Genomic DNA, 26063 nt, shown 5'->3' with positions numbered 1-26063 from the left:
ATCTCTTTTGTCAAAAATCAGCTGTTTTTGCTTGAACATTAAATGCCTCTAAATTGTATTTAATTCACTTCACGGGGTGAAGAAACACTTTTTGAGACCTCAGAGTGAGCAAATTGGCCATTTTCATGCACTTTTAACCATTCCACAAATCTTGTGTTTAGAGCCCCTGGAAGCATGAAAATCACTTTAAACATGCTAATTTTAGCTCTAAAACTAATAATCCACCTACAAATGTGAACTGACGTTCAAAAATAAAACATTTGAAAACGGACCATTTTTTACCTTTCTGAAGAATGACGTAATGGGGGTGTTATCTCTTTTGTCAAAAATCAGCTGTTTTTGCTTGAACATTAAATGCCTCCAAATGGTATTTAATTCACTTCCCGGGCCCCTGGAAGCATGAAAATCACTTTAAACATGCTAATTTTAGCTCTAAAACTAATAATCCACCTACAAATGTGAACTGACATTCAAAAATAAAACATTTGAAAACGGACCATTTTTCACCTTTCTGAAGAATGACGTAATGGGGGGGTGTTATCTCTTTTGTCAAAAATCAGCTGTTTTTGATTGAACATTAAATGCCTACAAATGGTATTTAATTCACTTCCCGGGGTGAAGAAACACTTTTTGAGACCTCAGAGTGAGCAAATTGGCCATTTTCATGCACTTTTAACCATTCCACAAATCTTGTGTTTAGAGCCCCTGGAAGCATGAAAATCACTTTAAACATGCTAATTTTAGCTCTAAAACTAATAATCCACCTACAAATGTGAACTGATGTTCAAAAATAAAACATTTGAAAACGGACCATTTTTCACCTTTCTGAAGAATGACGTAATGGGGGGGTGTTATCTCTTTTGTCAAAAATCAGCCGTTTTTGCTTGAACATTAAATGCCTCCAAATGGTATTTAATTCACTTCTCGGGGTGAAGAAACACTTTTTGAGACCTCAGAGTGAGCAAATTGGCCATTTTCATGCACTTTTAACCATTCCACAAATCATGTGTTTAGAGCCCCTGGAAGCATGAAAATCACTTTAAATATGCTAATTTTAGCTCTAAAACTAATAATCCACCTACAAATGTGAACTGACATTCAAAAATAAAACATTTGAAAACAGACAATTTTTCACCTTTCTGAAGAATTACGTAATGGGGGGGTGTTATCTCTTTTGTCAAAAATCAGCTGTTTTTGCTTGAACATTAAATGCCTCCAAATGGTATTTAATTCACTTCCCGGGGTGAAGAAACACTTTTTGAGACCTCAGAGTGAGCAAATTGGCAATTTTCATGCACTTTTAACCATTCCACAAATCTTGTGTTTAGAGCCCCTGGAAGCATGAAAATCACTTTAAATATGCTAATTTTAGCTCTAAAACTAATAATCCACCTACAAATGTGAACTGACATTCAAAAATAAAACATTTGAAAACAGACAATTTTTCACCTTTCTGAAGAATTACGTAATGGGGGGGTGTTATCTCTTTTGTCAAAAATCAGCTGTTTTTGCTTGAACATTAAATGCCTCCAAATGGTATTAAATTCACTTCCCGGGGTGAAGAAACACTTTTTGAGACCTCAGAGTGAGCAAATTGGCCATTTTCATGCACTTTTAACTATTCCACAAACCTTGTGTTTAGGGCCACAGGAAGCATGAAAATCACTTTAAACATGCTAATTTTAGCTCTAAAACTAATAATCCACCTACAAATGTGAACTGACGTTAAAAAATAAAACATTTGAAAACGGACCATTTTTCACCTTTCTGAAGAATTACGTAATGGGGGGGTGTTATCTCTTTTGTCAAAAATCAGCTGTTTTTGATTGAACATTAAATGCCTACAAATGGTATTTAATTCACTTCCCGGGGTGAAGAAACACTTTTTGAGACCTCAGAGTGAGCAAATTGGCCATTTTCATGCACTTTTAACCATTCCACAAATTTTGTGTTTAGAGCCCCTGGAAGCATGAAAATCACTTTAAACATGCTAATTTTAGCTCTAAAACTAATAATCCACCTACAAATGTGAACTGACGTTCAAAAATAAAACATTTGAAAACGGACCATTTTTCACCTTTCTGAAGAATGACGTAATTGGGGGGTGTTATCTCTTTTGTCAAAAATCAGCCGTTTTTGCTTGAACATTAAATGCCTCCAAATGGTATTTAATTCACTTCCCGGGGTGAAGAAACACTTTTTGAGACCTCAGAGTGAGCAAATTGGCCATTTTCATGCACTTTTAACCATTCCACAAATCTTGTGTTTAGAGCCCCTGGAAGCATGAAAATCACTTTAAATATGCTAATTTTAGCTCTAAAACTAATAATCCACCTATAAATGTGAACTGACATTCAAAAATAAAACATTTGAAAACAGACAATTTTTCACCTTTCTGAAGAATTACGTAATGGGGGTGTGTTATCTCTTTTGTCAAAAATCAGCTGTTTTTGCTTGAACATTAAATGCCTCCAAATGGTATTTAATTCACTTCCCGGGGTGAAGAAACACTTTTTGAGACCTCAGAGTGAGCAAATTGGCCATTTTCATGCACTTTTAACCATTCCACAAACCTTGTGTTTAGGGCCACAGGAAGCATGAAAATCACTTTAAACATGCTAATTTTAGCTCTAAAACTAATAATCCACCTACAAATGTGAACTGACATTCAAAAATAAAACATTTGAAAACGGACAATTTTTCACCTTTCTGAAGCATGACGTAATGGGAGGTGTTATCTCTTTTGTCAAAAATCAGCTGTTTTTGATTGAACATTAAATGCCTCCAAATGGTATTTAATTCACTTCCCGGGGTGAAGAAACACTTTTTGAGACCTCAGAGTGAGCAAATTGGCCATTTTCATGCACTTTTAACCATTCCACAAATCTTGTGTTTAGAGCCCCTGGAAGCATGAAAATCACTTTAAACATGCTAATTTTAACTCTAAAACTAATAATCCACCTACAAATTTGAACTGACGTTCAAAAATAAAACATTTGAAAACGGACCATTTTTCACCTTTCTGAAGAATGACGTAATGGGGGGGTGTTATCTCTTTTGTAAAAAATCAGCTGTTTTTGATTGAACATTAAATGCCTACAAATGGTATTTAATTCACTTCCCGGGGTGAAGAAACACTTTTTGAGACCTCAGAGTGAGCAAATTGGCCATTTTCATGCACTTTTAACCATTCCACAAATCTTGTGTTTAGAGCCCCTGGAAGCATGAAAATCACTTTAAACATGCTAATTTTAGCTCTAAAACTAATAATCCACCTACAAATGTGAACTGACGTTCAAAAATAAAACATTTGAAAACGGACCATTTTTCACCTTTCTGAAGAATGACGTAATTGGGGGGTGTTATCTCTTTTGTCAAAAATCAGCCGTTTTTGCTTGAACATTAAATGCCTCCAAATGGTATTTAATTCACTTCCCGGGGTGAAGAAACACTTTTTGAGACCTCAGAGTGAGCAAATTGGCCATTTTCATGCACTTTTAACCATTCCACAAATCTTGTGTTTAGAGCCCCTGGAAGCATGAAAATCACTTTAAATATGCTAATTTTAGCTCTAAAACTAATAATCCACCTACAAATGTGAACTGACATTCAAAAATAAAACATTTGAAAACAGACAATTTTTCACCTTTCTGAAGAATTACGTAATGGGGGGGTGTTATCTCTTTTGTCAAAAATCAGCTGTTTTTGCTTGAACATTAAATGCCTCCAAATGGTATTTAATTCACTTCCCGGGGTGAAGAAACACTTTTTGAGACCTCAGAGTGAGCAAATTGGCCATTTTCATGCACTTTTAACCATTCCACAAACCTTGTGTTTAGGGCCACAGGAAGCATGAAAATCACTTTAAACATGCTAATTTTAGCTCTAAAACTAATAATCCACCTACAAATGTGAACTGACATTCAAAAATAAAACATTTGAAAACGGACAATTTTTCACCTTTCTGAAGCATGACGTAATGGGAGGTGTTATCTCTTTTGTCAAAAATCAGCTGTTTTTGATTGAACATTAAATGCCTCCAAATGGTATTTAATTCACTTCCCGGGGTGAAGAAACACTTTTTGAGACCTCAGAGTGAGCAAATTGGCCATTTTCATGCACTTTTAACTATTCCACAAACCTTGTGTTTAGGGCCACAGGAAGCATGAAAATCACTTTAAACATGCTAATTTTAGCTCTAAAACTAATAATCCACCTACAAATGTGAACTGACGTTCAAAAATAAAACATTTGAAAACGGACCATTTTTCACCTTTCTGAAGAATTACGTAATGGGGGGGTGTTATCTCTTTTGTCAAAAATCAGCTGGTTTTGCTTGAACATTAAATGCCTACAAATGGTATTTAATTCACTTCCCGGGGTGAAGAAACACTTTTTGAGACCTCAGAGTGAGCAAATTGGCCATTTTCATGCACTTTTAACCATTCCACAAATCTTGTGTTTAGAGCCCCTGGAAGCATGAAAATCACTTTAAACATGCTAATTTTAGCTCTAAAACTAATAATCCACCTACAAATGTGAACTGACGTTCAAAAATAAAACATTTGAAAACGGACCATTTTTCACCTTTCTGAAGAATGACGTAATGGGGGGGTGTTATCTCTTTTGTCAAAAATCTGCCGTTTTTGCTTGAACATTAAATGCCTCCAAATGGTATTTAATTCACTTCCCGGGGTGAAGAAACACTTTTTGAGACCTCAGAGTGAGCAAATTGGCCATTTTCATGCACTTTTAACCATTCCACAAATCTTGTGTTTAGAGCCCCTGGAAGCATGAAAATCACTTTAAATATGCTAATTTTAGCTCTAAAACTAATAATCCACCTACAAATGTGAACTGACATTCAAAAATAAAACATTTGAAAACAGACAATTTTTCACCTTTCTGAAGAATTACGTAATGGGGGGGTGTTATCTCTTTTGTCAAAAATCAGCTGTTTTTGCTTGAACATTAAATGCCTCCAAATGGTATTTAATTCACTTCCCGGGGTGAAGAAACACTTTTTGAGACCTCAGAGTGAGCAAATTGGCCATTTTCATGCACTTTTAACCATTCCACAAACCTTGTGTTTAGGGCCACAGGAAGCATGAAAATCACTTTAAACATGCTAATTTTAGCTCTAAAACTAATAATCCACCTACAAATGTGAACTGACATTCAAAAATAAAACATTTGAAAACAGACAATTTTTCACCTTTCTGAAGCATGACGTAATGGGAGGTGTTATCTCTTTTGTCAAAAATCAGCTGTTTTTGATTGAACATTAAATGCCTCCAAATGGTATTTAATTCACTTCCCGGGGTGAAGAAACACTTTTTGAGACCTCAGAGTGAGCAAATTGGCCATTTTCATGCACTTTTAACCATTCCACAAATCTTGTGTTTAGAGCCCCTGGAAGCATGAAAATCACTTTAAACATGCTAATTTTAGCTCTAAAACTAATAATCCACCTACAAATGTGAACTGATGTTCAAAAATAAAACATTTGAAAACGGACCATTTTTCACCTTTCTGAAGAATGACGTAATGGGGGGGTGTTATCTCTTTTGTCAAAAATCAGCCGTTTTTGCTTGAACATTAAATGCCTCCAAATGGTATTTAATTCACTTCTCGGGGTGAAGAAACACTTTTTGAGACCTCAGAGTGAGCAAATTGGCCATTTTCATGCACTTTTAACCATTCCACAAATCATGTGTTTAGAGCCCCTGGAAGCATGAAAATCACTTTAAATATGCTAATTTTAGCTCTAAAACTAATAATCCACCTACAAATGTGAACTGACATTCAAAAATAAAACATTTGAAAACAGACAATTTTTCACCTTTCTGAAGAATTACGTAATGGGGGGGTGTTATCTCTTTTGTCAAAAATCAGCTGTTTTTGCTTGAACATTAAATGCCTCCAAATGGTATTTAATTCACTTCCCGGGGTGAAGAAACACTTTTTGAGACCTCAGAGTGAGCAAATTGGCAATTTTCATGCACTTTTAACCATTCCACAAATCTTGTGTTTAGAGCCCCTGGAAGCATGAAAATCACTTTAAATATGCTAATTTTAGCTCTAAAACTAATAATCCACCTACAAATGTGAACTGACATTCAAAAATAAAACATTTGAAAACAGACAATTTTTCACCTTTCTGAAGAATTACGTAATGGGGGGGTGTTATCTCTTTTGTCAAAAATCAGCTGTTTTTGCTTGAACATTAAATGCCTCCAAATGGTATTAAATTCACTTCCCGGGGTGAAGAAACACTTTTTGAGACCTCAGAGTGAGCAAATTGGCCATTTTCATGCACTTTTAACTATTCCACAAACCTTGTGTTTAGGGCCACAGGAAGCATGAAAATCACTTTAAACATGCTAATTTTAGCTCTAAAACTAATAATCCACCTACAAATGTGAACTGACGTTAAAAAATAAAACATTTGAAAACGGACCATTTTTCACCTTTCTGAAGAATTACGTAATGGGGGGGTGTTATCTCTTTTGTCAAAAATCAGCCGTTTTTGCTTGAACATTAAATGCCTCCAAATGGTATTTAATTCACTTCCCGGGGTGAAGAAACACTTTTTGAGACCTCAGAGTGAGCAAATTGGCCATTTTCATGCACTTTTAACCATTCCACAAATCTTGTGTTTAGAGCCCCTGGAAGCATGAAAATCACTTTAAATATGCTAATTTTAGCTCTAAAACTAATAATCCACCTATAAATGTGAACTGACATTCAAAAATAAAACATTTGAAAACAGACAATTTTTCACCTTTCTGAAGAATTACGTAATGGGGGTGTGTTATCTCTTTTGTCAAAAATCAGCTGTTTTTGCTTGAACATTAAATGCCTCCAAATGGTATTTAATTCACTTCCCGGGGTGAAGAAACACTTTTTGAGACCTCAGAGTGAGCAAATTGGCCATTTTCATGCACTTTTAACCATTCCACAAACCTTGTGTTTAGGGCCACAGGAAGCATGAAAATCACTTTAAACATGCTAATTTTAGCTCTAAAACTAATAATCCACCTACAAATGTGAACTGACATTCAAAAATAAAACATTTGAAAACGGACAATTTTTCACCTTTCTGAAGCATGACGTAATGGGAGGTGTTATCTCTTTTGTCAAAAATCAGCTGTTTTTGATTGAACATTAAATGCCTCCAAATGGTATTTAATTCACTTCCCGGGGTGAAGAAACACTTTTTGAGACCTCAGAGTGAGCAAATTGGCCATTTTCATGCACTTTTAACCATTCCACAAATCTTGTGTTTAGAGCCCCTGGAAGCATGAAAATCACTTTAAACATGCTAATTTTAACTCTAAAACTAATAATCCACCTACAAATTTGAACTGACGTTCAAAAATAAAACATTTGAAAACGGACCATTTTTCACCTTTCTGAAGAATGACGTAATGGGGGGGTGTTATCTCTTTTGTAAAAAATCAGCTGTTTTTGATTGAACATTAAATGCCTACAAATGGTATTTAATTCACTTCCCGGGGTGAAGAAACACTTTTTGAGACCTCAGAGTGAGCAAATTGGCCATTTTCATGCACTTTTAACCATTCCACAAATCTTGTGTTTAGAGCCCCTGGAAGCATGAAAATCACTTTAAACATGCTAATTTTAGCTCTAAAACTAATAATCCACCTACAAATGTGAACTGACGTTCAAAAATAAAACATTTGAAAACGGACCATTTTTCACCTTTCTGAAGAATGACGTAATTGGGGGGTGTTATCTCTTTTGTCAAAAATCAGCCGTTTTTGCTTGAACATTAAATGCCTCCAAATGGTATTTAATTCACTTCCCGGGGTGAAGAAACACTTTTTGAGACCTCAGAGTGAGCAAATTGGCCATTTTCATGCACTTTTAACCATTCCACAAATCTTGTGTTTAGAGCCCCTGGAAGCATGAAAATCACTTTAAATATGCTAATTTTAGCTCTAAAACTAATAATCCACCTACAAATGTGAACTGACATTCAAAAATAAAACATTTGAAAACAGACAATTTTTCACCTTTCTGAAGAATTACGTAATGGGGGGGTGTTATCTCTTTTGTCAAAAATCAGCTGTTTTTGCTTGAACATTAAATGCCTCCAAATGGTATTTAATTCACTTCCCGGGGTGAAGAAACACTTTTTGAGACCTCAGAGTGAGCAAATTGGCCATTTTCATGCACTTTTAACCATTCCACAAACCTTGTGTTTAGGGCCACAGGAAGCATGAAAATCACTTTAAACATGCTAATTTTAGCTCTAAAACTAATAATCCACCTACAAATGTGAACTGACATTCAAAAATAAAACATTTGAAAACGGACAATTTTTCACCTTTCTGAAGCATGACGTAATGGGAGGTGTTATCTCTTTTGTCAAAAATCAGCTGTTTTTGATTGAACATTAAATGCCTCCAAATGGTATTTAATTCACTTCCCGGGGTGAAGAAACACTTTTTGAGACCTCAGAGTGAGCAAATTGGCCATTTTCATGCACTTTTAACTATTCCACAAACCTTGTGTTTAGGGCCACAGGAAGCATGAAAATCACTTTAAACATGCTAATTTTAGCTCTAAAACTAATAATCCACCTACAAATGTGAACTGACGTTCAAAAATAAAACATTTGAAAACGGACCATTTTTCACCTTTCTGAAGAATTACGTAATGGGGGGGTGTTATCTCTTTTGTCAAAAATCAGCTGGTTTTGCTTGAACATTAAATGCCTACAAATGGTATTTAATTCACTTCCCGGGGTGAAGAAACACTTTTTGAGACCTCAGAGTGAGCAAATTGGCCATTTTCATGCACTTTTAACCATTCCACAAATCTTGTGTTTAGAGCCCCTGGAAGCATGAAAATCACTTTAAACATGCTAATTTTAGCTCTAAAACTAATAATCCACCTACAAATGTGAACTGACGTTCAAAAATAAAACATTTGAAAACGGACCATTTTTCACCTTTCTGAAGAATGACGTAATGGGGGGGTGTTATCTCTTTTGTCAAAAATCTGCCGTTTTTGCTTGAACATTAAATGCCTCCAAATGGTATTTAATTCACTTCCCGGGGTGAAGAAACACTTTTTGAGACCTCAGAGTGAGCAAATTGGCCATTTTCATGCACTTTTAACCATTCCACAAATCTTGTGTTTAGAGCCCCTGGAAGCATGAAAATCACTTTAAATATGCTAATTTTAGCTCTAAAACTAATAATCCACCTACAAATGTGAACTGACATTCAAAAATAAAACATTTGAAAACAGACAATTTTTCACCTTTCTGAAGAATTACGTAATGGGGGGGTGTTATCTCTTTTGTCAAAAATCAGCTGTTTTTGCTTGAACATTAAATGCCTCCAAATGGTATTTAATTCACTTCCCGGGGTGAAGAAACACTTTTTGAGACCTCAGAGTGAGCAAATTGGCCATTTTCATGCACTTTTAACCATTCCACAAACCTTGTGTTTAGGGCCACAGGAAGCATGAAAATCACTTTAAACATGCTAATTTTAGCTCTAAAACTAATAATCCACCTACAAATGTGAACTGACATTCAAAAATAAAACATTTGAAAACAGACAATTTTTCACCTTTCTGAAGCATGACGTAATGGGAGGTGTTATCTCTTTTGTCAAAAATCAGCTGTTTTTGATTGAACATTAAATGCCTCCAAATGGTATTTAATTCACTTCCCGGGGTGAAGAAACACTTTTTGAGACCTCAGAGTGAGCAAATTGGCCATTTTCATGCACTTTTAACCATTCCACAAATCTTGTGTTTAGAGCCCCTGGAAGCATGAAAATCACTTTAAACATGCTATTTTTTTTAGCTCTAAAACTGATGATCCACCTACAAATGTGAACTGACATTCAAAAATAAAACATTGAAAACGGACAATTTTTCACCTTTCTGAAGCATCACGTAATGGGGGGTGTTATCTCTTTTGTCAAAAATCCGCCGTTTTTGCTTGAACATTAAATGCCTCCAAATTGTATTTAATTCACTTCACGGGGTGAAGAAACACTTTTCGAGACCTCAGAGTGAGCAAATTGGCCATTTTCATGCACTTTTAACCATTCCACAAATCTTGTGTTTAGAGCCCCTGGAAGCATGAAAATCACTTTAAATATGCTAATTTTAGCTCTAAAACTAATAATCCACCTACAAATGTGAACTGACATTCAAAAATAAAACATTTGAAAACAGACAATTTGTCACCTTTCTGAAGAATTACGTAATGGGGGGGTGTTATCTCTTTTGTCAAAAATCAGCTGTTTTTGCTTGAACATTAAATGCCTCCAAATGGTATTTAATTCACTTCCCGGGGTGAAGAAACACTTTTTGAGACCTCAGAGTGAGCAAATTGGCCATTTTCATGCACTTTTAACTATTCCACAAACCTTGTGTTTAGGGCCACAGGAAGCATGAAAATCACTTTAAACATGCTAATTTTAGCTCTAAAACTAATAATCCACCTACAAATGTGAACTGACGTTAAAAAATAAAACATTTGAAAACGGACCATTTTTCACCTTTCTGAAGAATTATGTAATGGGGGGGTGTTATCTCTTTTGTCAAAAATCAGCTGTTTTTGCTTGAACATTAAATGCCTCCAAATGGTATTTAATTCACTTCCCGGGGTGAAGAAACACTTTTTGAGACCTCAGAGTGAGCAAATTGGCCATTTTCATGCACTTTTAACCATTCCACAAATCTTGTGTTTAGAGCCCCTGGAAGCATGAAAATCACTTTAAACATGCTAATTTTAGCTCTAAAACTAATAATCCACCTACAAATTTGAACTGACGTTCAAAAATAAAACATTTGAAAACGGACCATTTTTCACCTTTCTGAAGAATGACGTAATGGGGGGGTGTTATCTCTTTTGTCAAAAATCAGCTGTTTTTGATTGAACATTAAATGCCTACAAATGGTATTTAATTCACTTCCCGGGGTGAAGAAACACTTTTTCAGACCTCAGAGTGAGCAAATTGGCCATTTTCATGCACTTTTAACCATTCCACAAATTTTGTGTTTAGGGCCCCTGGAAGCATGAAAATCACTTTAAACATGCTAATTTTAGCTCTAAAACTAATAATCCACCTACAAATGTGAACTGACGTTCAAAAATAAAACATTTGAAAACGGACCATTTTTCACCTTTCTGAAGAATGACGTAATTGGGGGGTGTTATCTCTTTTGTCAAAAATCAGCCGTTTTTGCTTGAACATTAAATGCCTCCAAATGGTATTTAATTCACTTCCCGGGGTGAAGAAACACTTTTTGAGACCTCAGAGTGAGCAAATTGGCCATTTTCATGCACTTTTAACCATTCCACAAATCTTGTGTTTAGAGCCCCTGGAAGCATGAAAATCACTTTAAATATGCTAATTTTAGCTCTAAAACTAATAATCCACCTACAAATGTGAACTGACATTCAAAAATAAAACATTTGAAAACAGACAATTTTTCACCTTTCTGAAGAATTACGTAATGGGGGTGTGTTATCTCTTTTGTCAAAAATCAGCTGTTTTTGCTTGAACATTAAATGCCTCCAAATGGTATTTAATTCACTTCCCGGGGTGAAGAAACACTTTTTGAGACCTCAGAGTGAGCAAATTGGCAATTTTCATGCACTTTTAACCATTCCACAAATCTTGTGTTTAGAGCCCCTGGAAGCATGAAAATCACTTTAAATATGCTAATTTTAGCTCTAAAACTAATAATCCACCTACAAATGTGAACTGACATTCAAAAATAAAACATTTGAAAACAGACAATTTTTCACCTTTCTGAAGAATTACGTAATGGGGGGGTGTTATCTCTTTTGTCAAAAATCAGCTGTTTTTGCTTGAACATTAAATGCCTCCAAATGGTATTTAATTCACTTCCCGGGGTGAAGAAACACTTTTTGAGACCTCAGAGTGAGCAAATTGGCCATTTTCATGCACTTTTAACTATTCCACAAACCTTGTGTTTAGGGCCACAGGAAGCATGAAAATCACTTTAAACATGCTAATTTTAGCTCTAAAACTAATAATCCACCTACAAATGCGAACTGACGTTAAAAAATAAAACATTTGAAAACGGACCATTTTTCACCTTTCTGAAGAATTACGTAATGGGGGGGTGTTATCTCTTTTGTCAAAAATCAGCTGTTTTTGATTGAACATTAAATGCCTACAAATGGTATTTAATTCACTTCCCGGGGTGAAGAAACACTTTTTGAGACCTCAGAGTGAGCAAATTGGCCATTTTCATGCACTTTTAACCATTCCACAAATTTTGTGTTTAGAGCCCCTGGAAGCATGAAAATCACTTTAAACATGCTAATTTTAGCTCTAAAACTAATAATCCACCTACAAATGTGAACTGACGTTCAAAAATAAAACATTTGAAAACGGACCATTTTTCACCTTTCTGAAGAATGACGTAATTGGGGGGTGTTATCTCTTTTGTCAAAAATCAGCCGTTTTTGCTTGAACATTAAATGCCTCCAAATGGTATTTAATTCACTTCCCGGGGTGAAGAAACACTTTTTGAGACCTCAGAGTGAGCAAATTGGCCATTTTCATGCACTTTTAACCATTCCACAAATCTTGTGTTTAGAGCCCCTGGAAGCATGAAAATCACTTTAAATATGCTAATTTTAGCTCTAAAACTAATAATCCACCTATAAATGTGAACTGACATTCAAAAATAAAACATTTGAAAACAGACAATTTTTCACCTTTCTGAAGAATTACGTAATGGGGGTGTGTTATCTCTTTTGTCAAAAATCAGCTGTTTTTGCTTGAACATTAAATGCCTCCAAATGGTATTTAATTCACTTCCCGGGGTGAAGAAACACTTTTTGAGACCTCAGAGTGAGCAAATTGGCCATTTTCATGCACTTTTAACCATTCCACAAACCTTGTGTTTAGGGCCACAGGAAGCATGAAAATCACTTTAAACATGCTAATTTTAGCTCTAAAACTAATAATCCACCTACAAATGTGAACTGACATTCAAAAATAAAACATTTGAAAACGGACAATTTTTCACCTTTCTGAAGCATGACGTAATGGGAGGTGTTATCTCTTTTGTCAAAAATCAGCTGTTTTTGATTGAACATTAAATGCCTCCAAATGGTATTTAATTCACTTACCGGGGTGAAGAAACACTTTTTGAGACCTCAGAGTGAGCAAATTGGCCATTTTCATGCACTTTTAACCATTCCACAAATCTTGTGTTTAGAGCCCCTGGAAGCATGAAAATCACTTTAAACATGCTAATTTTAACTCTAAAACTAATAATCCACCTACAAATTTGAACTGACGTTCAAAAATAAAACATTTGAAAACGGACCATTTTTCACCTTTCTGAAGAATGACGTAATGGGGGGGTGTTATCTCTTTTGTAAAAAATCAGCTGTTTTTGATTGAACATTAAATGCCTACAAATGGTATTTAATTCACTTCCCGGGGTGAAGAAACACTTTTTGAGACCTCAGAGTGAGCAAATTGGCCATTTTCATGCACTTTTAACCATTCCACAAATCTTGTGTTTAGAGCCCCTGGAAGCATGAAAATCACTTTAAACATGCTAATTTTAGCTCTAAAACTAATAATCCACCTACAAATGTGAACTGACGTTCAAAAATAAAACATTTGAAAACGGACCATTTTTCACCTTTCTGAAGAATGACGTAATTGGGGGGTGTTATCTCTTTTGTCAAAAATCAGCCGTTTTTGCTTGAACATTAAATGCCTCCAAATGGTATTTAATTCACTTCCCGGGGTGAAGAAACACTTTTTGAGACCTCAGAGTGAGCAAATTGGCCATTTTCATGCACTTTTAACCATTCCACAAATCTTGTGTTTAGAGCCCCTGGAAGCATGAAAATCACTTTAAATGTGCTAATTTTAGCTCTAAAACTAATAATCCACCTACAAATGTGAACTGACATTCAAAAATAAAACATTTGAAAACAGACAATTTTTCACCTTTCTGAAGAATTACGTAATGGGGGGGTGTTATCTCTTTTGTCAAAAATCAGCTGTTTTTGCTTGAACATTAAATGCCTCCAAATGGTATTTAATTCACTTCCCGGGGTGAAGAAACACTTTTTGAGACCTCAGAGTGAGCAAATTGGCCATTTTCATGCACTTTTAACCATTCCACAAACCTTGTGTTTAGGGCCACAGGAAGCATGAAAATCACTTTAAACATGCTAATTTTAGCTCTAAAACTAATAATCCACCTACAAATGTGAACTGACATTCAAAAATAAAACATTTGAAAACGGACAATTTTTCACCTTTCTGAAGCATGACGTAATGGGAGGTGTTATCTCTTTTGTCAAAAATCAGCTGTTTTTGATTGAACATTAAATGCCTCCAAATGGTATTTAATTCACTTCCTGGGGTGAAGAAACACTTTTTGAGACCTCAGAGTGAGCAAATTGGCCATTTTCATGCACTTTTAACTATTCCACAAACCTTGTGTTTAGGGCCACAGGAAGCATGAAAATCACTTTAAACATGCTAATTTTAGCTCTAAAACTAATAATCCACCTACAAATGTGAACTGACGTTCAAAAATAAAACATTTGAAAACGGACCATTTTTCACCTTTCTGAAGAATTACGTAATGGGGGGGTGTTATCTCTTTTGTCAAAAATCAGCTGGTTTTGCTTGAACATTAAATGCCTACAAATGGTATTTAATTCACTTCCCGGGGTGAAGAAACACTTTTTGAGACCTCAGAGTGAGCAAATTGGCCATTTTCATGCACTTTTAACCATTCCACAAATCTTGTGTTTAGAGCCCCTGGAAGCATGAAAATCTCTTTAAACATGCTAATTTTAGCTCTAAAACTAATAATCCACCTACAAATGTGAACTGACGTTCAAAAATAAAACATTTGAAAACGGACCATTTTTCACCTTTCTGAAGAATGACGTAATGGGGGGGTGTTATCTCTTTTGTCAAAAATCTGCCGTTTTTGCTTGAACATTAAATGCCTCCAAATGGTATTTAATTCACTTCCCGGGGTGAAGAAACACTTTTTGAGACCTCAGAGTGAGCAAATTGGCCATTTTCATGCACTTTTAACCATTCCACAAATCTTGTGTTTAGAGCCCCTGGAAGCATGAAAATCACTTTAAATATGCTAATTTTAGCTCTAAAACTAATAATCCACCTACAAATGTGAACTGACATTCAAAAATAAAACATTTGAAAACAGACAATTTTTCACCTTTCTGAAGAATTACGTAATGGGGGGGTGTTATCTCTTTTGTCAAAAATCAGCTGTTTTTGCTTGAACATTAAATGCCTCCAAATGGTATTTAATTCACTTCCCGGGGTGAAGAAACACTTTTTGAGACCTCAGAGTGAGCAAATTGGCCATTTTCATGCACTTTTAACCATTCCACAAACCTTGTGTTTAGGGCCACAGGAAGCATGAAAATCACTTTAAACATGCTAATTTTAGCTCTAAAACTAATAATCCACCTACAAATGTGAACTGACATTCAAAAATAAAACATTTGAAAACGGACAATTTTTCACCTTTCTGAAGCATGACGTAATGGGAGGTGTTATCTCTTTTGTCAAAAATCAGCTGTTTTTGATTGAACATTAAATGCCTCCAAATGGTATTTAATTCACTTCCCGGGGTGAAGAAACACTTTTTGAGACCTCAGAGTGAGCAAATTGGCCATTTTCATGCACTTTTAACCATTCCACAAATCTTGTGTTTAGAGCCCCTGGAAGCATGAAAATCACTTTAAACATGCTAATTTTTTTAGCTCTAAAACTGATGATCCACCTACAAATGTGAACTGACATTCAAAAATAAAACATTGAAAACGGACAATTTTTCACCTTTCTGAAGCATCACGTAATGGGGGGTGTTATCTCTTTTGTCAAAAATCCGCCGTTTTTGCTTGAACATTAAATGCCTCCAAATTGTATTTAATTCACTTCACGGGGTGAAGAAACACTTTTCGAGACCTCAGAGTGAGCAAATTGGCCATTTTCATGCACTTTTAACCATTCCACAAATCTTGTGTTTAGAGCCCCTGGAAGCATGAAAATCACTTTAAACATGCTAATTTTAGCTCTAAAACTAATAATCCACCTACAAATGTGAACTGACGTTCAAAAATAAAACATTTGAAAACGGACCATTTTTTACCTTTCTGAAGAATGACGTAATGGGGGTGTTATCTCTTTTGTCAAAAATCAGCTGTTTTTGCTTGAACATTAAATGCCTCCAAATGGTATTTAATTCACTTCCCGGGGTGAAGAAACACTTTTTGAGACCTCAGAGTGAGCAAATTGGCCATTTTCATGCACTTTTAACCATTCCACAAATCTTGTGTTTAGAGCCCCTGGAAGCATGAAAATCACTTTAAATATGCTAATTTTAGCTCTAAAACTAATAGTCCACCTACAAATGTGAACTGACATTCAAAAATAAAACATTTGAAAACAGACAATTTTTCACCTTTCTGAAGAATTACGTAATGGGGGGGTGTTATCTCTTTTGTCAAAAATCAGCTGTTTTTCCTTGAACATTAAATGCCTCCAAATGGTATTTAATTCACTTCCCGGGGTGAAGAAACACTTTTTGAGACCTCAGAGTGAGCAAATTGGCCATTTTCATGCACTTTTAACCATTCCACAAATCTTGTGTTTAGAGCCCCTGGAAGCATGAAAATCACTTTAAATATGCTAATTTTAGCTCTAAAACTAATAATCCACCTACAAATGTGAACTGACATTCAAAAATAAAACATTTGAAAACAGACAATTTTTCACCTTTCTGAAGAATTACGTAATGGGGGGTGTTATCTCTTTTGTCAAAAATCAGCTGTTTTTGCTTGAACATTAAATGCCTCCAAATGGTATTTAATTCACTTCCCGGGGTGAAGAAACACTTTTTGAGACCTCAGAGTGAGCAAATTGGCCATTTTCATGCACTTTTAACTATTCCACAAACCTTGTGTTTAGGGCCACAGGAAGCATGAAAATCACTTTAAACATGCTAATTTTAGCTCTAAAACTAATAATCCACCTACAAATGTGAACTGACGTTAAAAAATAAAACATTTGAAAACGGACCATTTTTCACCTTTCTGAAGAATTATGTAATGGGGGGGTGTTATCTCTTTTGTCAAAAATCAGCTGTTTTTGCTTGAACATTAAATGCCTCCAAATGGTATTTAATTCACTTCCCGGGGTGAAGAAACACTTTTTGAGACCTCAGAGTGAGCAAATTGGCCACTTTCATGCACTTTTAACCATTCCACAAATCTTGTGTTTAGAGCCCCTGGAAGCATGAAAATCACTTTAAACATGCTAATTTTAGCTCTAAAACTAATAATCCACCTACAAATTTGAACTGACGTTCAAAAATAAAACATTTGAAAACGGACCATTTTTCACCTTTCTGAAGAATGACGTAATGGGGGGGTGTTATCTCTTTTGTCAAAAATCAGCTGTTTTTGATTGAACATTAAATGCCTACAAATGGTATTTAATTCACTTCCCGGGGTGAAGAAACACTTTTTCAGACCTCAGAGTGAGCAAATTGGCCATTTTCATGCACTTTTAACCATTCCACAAATTTTGTGTTTAGAGCCCCTGGAAGCATGAAAATCACTTTAAACATGCTAATTTTAGCTCTAAAACTAATAATCCACCTACAAATGTGAACTGACGTTCAAAAATAAAACATTTGAAAACGGACCATTTTTCACCTTTCTGAAGAATGACGTAATTGGGGGGTGTTATCTCTTTTGTCAAAAATCAGCCGTTTTTGCTTGAACATTAAATGCCTCCAAATGGTATTTAATTCACTTCCCGGGGTGAAGAAACACTTTTTGAGACCTCAGAGTGAGCAAATTGGCCATTTTCATGCACTTTTAACCATTCCACAAATCTTGTGTTTAGAGCCCCTGGAAGCATGAAAATCACTTTAAATATGCTAATTTTAGCTCTAAAACTAATAATCCACCTACAAATGTGAACTGACATTCAAAAATAAAACATTTGAAAACAGACAATTTTTCACCTTTCTGAAGAATTACGTAATGGGGGTGTGTTATCTCTTTTGTCAAAAATCAGCTGTTTTTGCTTGAACATTAAATGCCTCCAAATGGTATTTAATTCACTTCCCGGGGTGAAGAAACACTTTTTGAGACCTCAGAGTGAGCAAATTGGCCATTTTCATGCACTTTTAACCATTCCACAAACCTTGTGTTTAGGGCCACAGGAAGCATGAAAATCACTTTAAACATGCTAATTTTAGCTCTAAAACTAATAATCCACCTACAAATGTGAACTGACATTCAAAAATAAAACATTTGAAAACGGACAATTTTTCACCTTTCTGAAGCATGACGTAATGGGAGGTGTTATCTCTTTTTTCAAAAATCAGCTGTTTTTGATTGAACATTAAATGCCTCCAAATGGTATTTAATTCACTTCCCGGGGTGAAGAAACACTTTTTGAGACCTCAGAGTGAGCAAATTGGCCATTTTCATGCACTTTTAACCATTCCACAAATCTTGTGTTTAGAGCCCCTGGAAGCATGAAAATCACTTTAAACATGCTAATTTTAGCTCTAAAACTAATAATCCACCTACAAATGTGAATTGACATTCAAAAATAAAACATTTGAAAACGGACCATTTTTCACCTTTCTGAAGCATGACGTAATGGGGGGTGTTATCTCTTTCGTCAAAAATCAGCCGTTTTTGCTTGAACATTAAATGCCTCCAAATGGTATTTAATTCACTTCCCGGGGTGAAGAAACACTTTTTGAGACCTCAGAGTGAGCAAATTGGCCATTTTCATGCACTTTTAACCATTCCACAAATCTTGTGTTTAGAGCCCCTGGAAGCATGAAAATCACTTTAAATATGCTAATTTTAGCTCTAAAACTAATAATCCACCTACAAATGTGAACTGACATTCAAAAATAAAACATTTGAAAACAGACAATTTTTCACCTTTCTGAAGAATTACGTAATAGGGGGGTGTTATCTCTTTTGTCAAAAATCAGCTGTTTTTGCTTGAACATTAAATGCCTCCAAATGGTATTTAATTCACTTCCCGGGCCCCTGGAAGCATGAAAATCACTTTAAACATGCTAATTTTAGCTCTAAAACTAATAATCCACCTACAAATGTGAACTGACCTTCAAAAATAAAACATTTGAAAACGGACCATTTTTCACCTTTCTGAAGCATTACGTAATGGGGGGGTGTTATCCCTTTTGTCAAAAATCAGCTGTTTTTGCTTGAACATTAAATGCCTCCAAATGGTATTTAATTCACTTCCCGGGGTGAAGAAACACTTTTTGAGACCTCAGAGTGAGCAAATTGGCCATTTTCATGCACTTTTAACCATTCCACAAATCTTGTGTTTTGAGCCCCTGGAAGCATGAAAATCACTTTAAACATGCTAATTTTAGCTCTAAAACTAATAATACACCTACAAATGTGAACTGACGTTCAAAAATAAAACATTTGAAAATGGACCATTTTTCACCTTTCTGAAGAATTACGTAATGGGGGGGTGTTATCTCTTTTGTCAAAAATCAGCTGTTTTTGCTTGAACATTAAATGCCTCCAAATGGTATTTAATTCACTTCCCGGGGTGAAGAAAAACTTTTTGAGACCTCAGAGTGAGCAAATTGGCCATTTTCATGCACTTTTAACCATTCCACAAATCTTGTGTTTAGAGCCCCTGGAAGCATGACAATCACATTAAACATGCTAATTTTAGCTCTAAAACTAATAATCCACCTACAAATGTGAACTGACGTTCAAAAATAAAACATTTGAAAACGGACCATTTTTCACCTTTCTGAAGAATGACGTAATGGGGGGGTGTTATCTCTTTTGTCAAAAATCAGCCGTTTTTGCTTGAACATTAAATGCCTCCAAATGGTATTTCATTCACTTCCCGGGGTGAAGAAACACTTTTTGAGACCTCAGAGTGAGCAAATTGGCCATTTTCATGCACTTTTAACCATTCGACAAATCTTGTGTTTAGAGCCCCTGGAAGCATGAAAATCACTTTAAATATGCTAATTTTAGCTCTAAAACTAATAATCCACCTACAAATGTGAACTGACATTCAAAAATAAAACATTTGAAAACGGTCAATTTTTCACCTTTCTGAAGCATGACGTAATGGGAGGTGTTATCTCTTTTGTCAAAAATCTGCTGTTTTTGATTGAACATTAAATGCCTCCAAATGGTATTTAATTCACTTCCCGCGGTGAAGAAACACTTTTTGAGACCTCAGAGTGAGCAAATTGGCCATTTTCATGCACTTTTAACCATTCCACAAATCTTGTGTTTAGAGCCCCTGGAAGCATGAAAATCACTTTAAACATGCTAATTTTTTTAGCTTTAAAACTGATGATCCACCTACAAATGTGAACTGACATTCAAAAATAAAACATTTGAAAACGGACAATTTTTCACCTTTCTGAGGCATCACGTAATGGGGGGTGTTATCTCTTTTGTCAAAAATCCGCCGTTTTTGCTTGAACATTAAATGCCTCCAAATTGTATTTAATTCACTTCCCGGGGTGAAGAAACACTTTTTGAGACCTCAGAGTGAGCAAATTGGCCATTTTCATGCACTTTTAACCATTCCACAAATCTTGTGTTTAGAGCCCCTGGAAGCATGAAAATCATTTTAAACATGCTAATTTTAGCTCTAAAACTAATAATCCACCTACAAATGTGAACTGACGTTCAAAAATAAAACATTTGAAAACAGACCATTTTTTACCTTTCTGAAGAATGACGTAATGGGGGGTGTTATCTCTTTTGTCAAAAATCAGCTGTTTTTGCTTGAACATTAAATGCCTCCAAATGGTATTTAATTCACTTCCCGGGCCCCTGGAAGCATGAAAATCACTTTAAACATGCTAATTTTAGCTCTAAAACTAATAATCCACCTACAAATGTGAATTGACATTAAAAAAAAAAACATTTGAAAACGGACAATTTTTCACCTTTCTGAAGCATGACGTAATGGGAGGTGTTATCTCTTTTGTGAAAAATCAGCTGTTTTTGATTGAGCATTAAATGCCTCCAAATGGTATTTAATTCACTTCCCGGGGTGAAGAAACACTTTTTGAGACCTCAGAGTGAGCAAATTGGCCATTTTCATGCACTTTTAACCATTCTACAAATCTTGTGTTTAGAGCCCCTGGAAGCATGAAAATCACTTTAAACATGCTAATTTTTTTAGCTCTAAAACTGATGATCCACCTACAAATGTGAACTGACATTCAAAAATAAAACATTTGAAAACGGACAATTTTTCACCTTTCTGAAGCATCACGTAATGGGGGGGTGTTATCTCTTTTGTGAAAAATCCGCCGTTTTTGCTTGAACATTAAATGCCTCCAAATTGTATTTAATTCACTTACCGGGGTGAAGAAACACTTTTTGAGACCTCAGAGTGAGCAAATTGGCCATTTTCATGCACTTTTAACCATTCCACAAATCTTGTGTTTAGAGCCCCTGGAAGCATGAAAATCACTTTAAACATGCTAATTTTAGCTCTAAAATTAATAATCCACCTACAAATGTGAACTGACGTTCAAATATTAAACATTTGAAAACGGACCATTTTTTACCTTTCTGAAGAATGACGTAATGGGGGGTGTTATCTCTTTTGTCAAAAATCAGCTGTTTTTGCTTGAACATTAAATGCCTCCAAATGGTATTTAATTCACTTCCGGGGCCCCTGGAAGCATGAAAATCACTTTAAACATGCTAATTTTAGCTCTAAAACTAATAATCCACCTACAAATGTGAACTGACCTTCAAAAATAAAACATTTGAAAACGGACCATTTTTCACCTTTCTGAAGCATTACGTAATGGGGGGGTGCTATCTCTTTTGTCAAAAATCAGCTGTTTTTGCTTGAACATTAAATGCCTCCAAATGGTATTTAATTCACTTCCCGGGGTGAAGAAACACTTTTTGAGACCTCAGAGTGAGCAAATTGGCCATTTTCATGCACTTTTAACCATTCCACAAATCTTGTGTTTTGAGCCCCTGGAAGCATGAAAATCACTTTAAACATGCTAATTTTAGCTCTAAAACTAATAATCCACCTACAAATGTGAACTGACGTTCAAAAATAAAACATTTGAAAATGGACCATTTTTCACCTTTCTGAAGAATGACGTAATTGGGGGGTGTTATCTCTTTTGTCAAAAATCAGCCGTTTTTGCTTGAACATTAAATGCCTCCAAATGGTATTTAATTCACTTCCCGGGGTGAAGAAACACTTTTTGAGACCTCAGAGTGAGCAAATTGGCCATTTTCATGCACTTTTAACCATTCCACAAATCTTGTGTTTAGAGCCCCTGGAAGCATGAAAATCACTTTAAATATGCTAATTTTAGCTCTAAAACTAATAATCCACCTATAAATGTGAACTGACATTCAAAAATAAAACATTTGAAAACAGACAATTTTTCACCTTTCTGAAGAATTACGTAATGGGGGTGTGTTATCTCTTTTGTCAAAAATCAGCTGTTTTTGCTTGAACATTAAATGCCTCCAAATGGTATTTAATTCACTTCCCGGGGTGAAGAAACACTTTTTGAGACCTCAGAGTGAGCAAATTGGCCATTTTCATGCACTTTTAACCATTCCACAAACCTTGTGTTTAGGGCCACAGGAAGCATGAAAATCACTTTAAACATGCTAATTTTAGCTCTAAAACTAATAATCCACCTACAAATGTGAACTGACATTCAAAAATAAAACATTTGAAAACGGACAATTTTTCACCTTTCTGAAGCATGACGTAATGGGAGGTGTTATCTCTTTTGTCAAAAATCAGCTGTTTTTGATTGAACATTAAATGCCTCCAAATGGTATTTAATTCACTTCCCGGGGTGAAGAAACACTTTTTGAGACCTCAGAGTGAGCAAATTGGCCATTTTCATGCACTTTTAACCATTCCACAAATCTTGTGTTTAGAGCCCCTGGAAGCATGAAAATCACTTTAAACATGCTAATTTTAACTCTAAAACTAATAATCCACCTACAAATTTGAACTGACGTTCAAAAATAAAACATTTGAAAACGGACCATTTTTCACCTTTCTGAAGAATGACGTAATGGGGGGGTGTTATCTCTTTTGTAAAAAATCAGCTGTTTTTGATTGAACATTAAATGCCTACAAATGGTATTTAATTCACTTCCCGGGGTGAAGAAACACTTTTTGAGACCTCAGAGTGAGCAAATTGGCCATTTTCATGCACTTTTAACCATTCCACAAATCTTGTGTTTAGAGCCCCTGGAAGCATGAAAATCACTTTAAACATGCTAATTTTAGCTCTAAAACTAATAATCCACCTACAAATGTGAACTGACGTTCAAAAATAAAACATTTGAAAACGGACCATTTTTCACCTTTCTGAAGAATGACGTAATTGGGGGGTGTTATCTCTTTTGTCAAAAATCAGCCGTTTTTGCTTGAACATTAAATGCCTCCAAATGGTATTTAATTCACTTCCCGGGGTGAAGAAACACTTTTTGAGACCTCAGAGTGAGCAAATTGGCCATTTTCATGCACTTTTAACCATTCCACAAATCTTGTGTTTAGAGCCCCTGGAAGCATGAAAATCACTTTAAATATGCTAATTTTAGCTCTAAAACTAATAATCCACCTACAAATGTGAACTGACATTCAAAAATAAAACATTTGAAAACAGACAATTTTTCACCTTTCTGAAGAATTACGTAATGGGGGGGTGTTATCTCTTTTGTCAAAAATCAGCTGTTTTTGCTTGAACATTAAATGCCTCCAAATGGTATTTAATTCACTTCCCGGGGTGAAGAAACACTTTTTGAGACCTCAGAGTGAGCAAATTGGCCATTTTCATGCACTTTTAACCATTCCACAAACCTTGTGTTTAGGGCCACAGGAAGCATGAAAATCACTTTAAACATGCTAATTTTAGCTCTAAAACTAATAATCCACCTACAAATGTGAACTGACATTCAAAAATAAAACATTTGAAAACGGACAATTTTTCACCTTTCTGAAGCATGACGTAATGGGAGGTGTTATCTCTTTTGTCAAAAATCAGCTGTTTTTGATTGAACATTAAATGCCTCCAAATGGTATTTAATTCACTTCCCGGGGTGAAGAAACACTTTTTGAGACCTCAGAGTGAGCAAATTGGCCATTTTCATGCACTTTTAACTATTCCACAAACCTTGTGTTTAGGGCCACAGGAAGCATGAAAATCACTTTAAACATGCTAATTTTAGCTCTAAAACTAATAATCCACCTACAAATGTGAACTGACGTTCAAAAATAAAACATTTGAAAACGGACCATTTTTCACCTTTCTGAAGAATTACGTAATGGGGGGGTGTTATCTCTTTTGTCAAAAATCAGCTGGTTTTGCTTGAACATTAAATGCCTACAAATGGTATTTAATTCACTTCCCGGGGTGAAGAAACACTTTTTGAGACCTCAGAGTGAGCAAATTGGCCATTTTCATGCACTTTTAACCATTCCACAAATCTTGTGTTTAGAGCCCCTGGAAGCATGAAAATCACTTTAAACATGCTAATTTTAGCTCTAAAACTAATAATCCACCTACAAATGTGAACTGACGTTCAAAAATAAAACATTTGAAAACGGACCATTTTTCACCTTTCTGAAGAATGACGTAATGGGGGGGTGTTATCTCTTTTGTCAAAAATCTGCCGTTTTTGCTTGAACATTAAATGCCTCCAAATGGTATTTAATTCACTTCCCGGGGTGAAGAAACACTTTTTGAGACCTCAGAGTGAGCAAATTGGCCATTTTCATGCACTTTTAACCATTCCACAAATCTTGTGTTTAGAGCCCCTGGAAGCATGAAAATCACTTTAAATATGCTAATTTTAGCTCTAAAACTAATAATCCACCTACAAATGTGAACTGACATTCAAAAATAAAACATTTGAAAACAGACAATTTTTCACCTTTCTGAAGAATTACGTAATGGGGGGGTGTTATCTCTTTTGTCAAAAATCAGCTGTTTTTGCTTGAACATTAAATGCCTCCAAATGGTATTTAATTCACTTCCCGGGGTGAAGAAACACTTTTTGAGACCTCAGAGTGAGCAAATTGGCCATTTTCATGCACTTTTAACCATTCCACAAACCTTGTGTTTAGGGCCACAGGAAGCATGAAAATCACTTTAAACATGCTAATTTTAGCTCTAAAACTAATAATCCACCTACAAATGTGAACTGACATTCAAAAATAAAACATTTGAAAACAGACAATTTTTCACCTTTCTGAAGCATGACGTAATGGGAGGTGTTATCTCTTTTGTCAAAAATCAGCTGTTTTTGATTGAACATTAAATGCCTCCAAATGGTATTTAATTCACTTCCCGGGGTGAAGAAACACTTTTTGAGACCTCAGAGTGAGCAAATTGGCCATTTTCATGCACTTTTAACCATTCCACAAATCTTGTGTTTAGAGCCCCTGGAAGCATGAAAATCACTTTAAACATGCTATTTTTTTTAGCTCTAAAACTGATGATCCACCTACAAATGTGAACTGACATTCAAAAATAAAACATTGAAAACGGACAATTTTTCACCTTTCTGAAGAATTACGTAATGGGGGGGTGTTATCTCTTTTGTCAAAAATCAGCTGTTTTTGCTTGAACATTAAATGCCTCCAAATGGTATTTAATTCACTTCCCGGGGTGAAGAAACACTTTTTGAGACCTCAGAGTGAGCAAATTGGCCATTTTCATGCACTTTTAACCATTCCACAAACCTTGTGTTTAGGGCCACAGGAAGCATGAAAATCACTTTAAACATGCTAATTTTAGCTCTAAAACTAATAATCCACCTACAAATGTGAACTGACATTCAAAAATAAAACATTTGAAAACAGACAATTTTTCACCTTTCTGAAGCATGACGTAATGGGAGGTGTTATCTCTTTTGTCAAAAATCAGCTGTTTTTGATTGAACATTAAATGCCTCC

The sequence above is a fragment of the Lissotriton helveticus genome (assembly GCF_964261635.1).
Source record: "Lissotriton helveticus chromosome 3_1 unlocalized genomic scaffold, aLisHel1.1 SUPER_3_unloc_1, whole genome shotgun sequence".
Taxonomy (NCBI): domain Eukaryota; kingdom Metazoa; phylum Chordata; class Amphibia; order Caudata; family Salamandridae; genus Lissotriton; species Lissotriton helveticus.
This window is presented reverse-complemented; position numbering follows the sequence as displayed.